Genomic DNA, 2,473 nt, shown 5'->3' with positions numbered 1-2,473 from the left:
GCTCACAAATTTTGATTCCTCTACGTTTGTTGATGCAGGTGCTCTGATGCCTTTTACTATTGAGATTCTTAGTTGTGAAACACTTTTTGCTTTAATGTCTTCAGGATCCAGGTTACTTTTTAGTGAAATTATTTATTTTGAGATAATTGTATATTCACATGCAATTGAAAGAAATAGTACAGAGAGGTTCTATTCCCTGTTTTCCCCATTGCTGACATTTTGCAAAACTACAGTACAATATCACAACCAGGATGTTGACATTGACACTGTTAAGATACGGAATATTTCTATCACCACAAGGATCCCTCATGCTGCCAAATATAACCACAACCACTTCCTTCCACTTCCACCCTCTCCTTTATTGCCAACCACTAATGTATTCTCTATTTTATAATTTTGCCATTTTGATAATGTTATATAAGTGGAATTATAAAGTATGTTACTTTTTAGGATGTTTTCATCCAGCAAAATTATGTGGCGAGTCAACCAGATTGTGGCATGTGTTCATATTTCCTTCCTTTTTATTGCTGAGTAGTATCCCATGGTATGGATGTTCTACTGTTTGTTTAATCAATCACCTGTTAAAGGATGTCTGGGTAATTTCCAGTTTAGAGAGATTATAAATATAACTGTTCTGAACATTTATGCACAGTTTTTAAATTCTTTTCTTTTCTTTTTTTTTTTTTTTTAGGGGAAAGCACGAACACAGTCCCCCACTGCCACAAATTATGCAGTTGAGTTTCCCACATTTGGGGAAATCGCAGGGGTCAGCACATCCGGAGTGCAATGGATAAGCCTCGCCCTGGGAAAACCACCTTCGTAATCATGGAATCTCCCCTGCCAGGTAAGTATGCACAGGTTTTTGGGTGAATATAAGTCTTCATTTCTCTGAGATAAATGCCCAGGAGTGCAATTGACAGTGAATATGGTAGTTGTACGTTTAGTTCTTTAACTGCCAAACTGTTTTCCAGAGTGTCTGTACCATTCCGTATTCCCACCAGCAATGTATGAATTATCCAGTTTCTCTGCAGCCTTGTTAACATTCGGTCTTGTCACTCTTTTATATTTTAGTAATTCTGAGAAGTTTATATGATATCTTGTATATTTTTCCATTAATAAACTTTATTTCTTAGAGAAATTTTAGGTTCACAGAGAAAATAAGAAAGTACAGAGAATTTCCGTGTATCTCCTATCCCCTCACATGTACACCCTCCCCCACTATTGATATTCTACATCACAGTGAAATATTTGTTACAGTCAATGAACCTACACTGACACATTGTTATCACTCGGAGTCCAGGGTTTACACTGGGGTTTACTCTTGGTGTTGGACAAAGGTATAGTAACAGAAGTATAATGAATGCATTCGTCATTGGTGCTGTATAAAAGTATAGTAACACAAATATAATGACATGCATTATCACTTTATAATTTCACTGCCCTAAAAATTCTCTGTGCTCCATTTATTTCTCCACCCCACCTCTTAACCCTTGACAGCCATGGAACTTTTTACTGTCTCCATAGTTATGATTTCTCCAGAATGTCTTGTAGTTGGAATCACAAAGTATATAACCTTTTCAGTTTAGCTTCTTTTACTTACTAATATGCATTTAGGTTTCCTCTGTGTCTTGTCAGGACTTGATGGCCCATTTCCTTTTAGTGCTGAGTAATATTCCACTGTCTAGATGTACCACAATTTCACCTACTGAGAGACATGGTCGCTTCCAAGTTCTGGCAATTGCTGATAACGCTGCTATAAAAAATGCAAGTACAGATTTTTGTGTGGACATAAGGTTTTTTAATTCATTTGGTTAAATACCAAGGAGCACAATTTCTGGATCATATGTTAAAAGTATGTTTACCTTTCTAAGAAACTGCCTGTCTTGGGAGGCTGAGGCGGGGAATCGCTTGAACCTGGGAGGTAGAGGTTCTGGTGAGACAAGATTGCACCACTACACTCCAGCCTGGTGACAGAGCAAGACTCTGTTTTAAAAAAAGAAAGAAAGAAAAGGAAATACCAGTCTTCCAAAGTGATGACACTATTTTTGTACTCCTATCAGCAATGAATTAGAATTCTTTTTGCTCTACATCCTCACCAGCATTTGATGTTGTCAGTGATATGAATTTTGGCCATTTTAATATATGTGTAGTGATATTACATTGTTTTAATTTGTAATTTTCTTATGACATATGTTGAACATCTTGTCATATGCTATCTGTATATCTTATTTGGTAAGAGTTCATTCAGGGTGCTGTCTTTTGCCCTTTTCTTTTTTTCATTTTTTTTTCCCTAGTTTTGTTCTTGTTGCCCGGGCTGGAGTGCAATGGCATGATCTCAGCTCACTGCACACCTCCACCTCTCAGGTTCAAGCGATTCTCCTGCCTCAGGCTCCCAAGTAGCTGGGATAAAGCCTACTTAGTCATAGTGTATACCTTCTTTTATACAATGGTGAATTCCATTTGCTGAAAATTC

The 2,473-nt window shown here is 37.2% G+C and overlaps 1 long non-coding RNA gene and 1 other non-coding gene across 2 annotated transcripts in view; both read right to left on the bottom strand.

The window, feature by feature from the left end:
• Nucleotides 1-688: 688 nt before the first annotated feature.
• On the bottom strand, nucleotides 689-852 carry LOC116547649. Its single transcript, XR_004267133.1, has one exon. It is a non-coding gene; the product is annotated as a U1 spliceosomal RNA (small nuclear RNA).
• Nucleotides 853-1,519: 667 nt separating this feature from the next.
• Nucleotides 1,520-2,473, bottom strand: part of LOC116547648 — a 2,199-nt gene continuing 1,245 nt past the window's right edge. Inside the window, exon 3 of the long non-coding RNA XR_004267132.1 lies at nucleotides 1,520-1,619. This is a non-coding gene — a long non-coding RNA (uncharacterized LOC116547648). The remainder of the gene's footprint in view (nucleotides 1,620-2,473) is intronic.

Source organism: Sapajus apella, unplaced genomic scaffold (assembly GCF_009761245.1).
Source record: "Sapajus apella isolate SASKATOON/1434 unplaced genomic scaffold, GSC_monkey_1.0 scaffold3957, whole genome shotgun sequence".
Taxonomy (NCBI): domain Eukaryota; kingdom Metazoa; phylum Chordata; class Mammalia; order Primates; family Cebidae; genus Sapajus; species Sapajus apella.
This window is presented reverse-complemented; position numbering and strand designations above follow the sequence as displayed.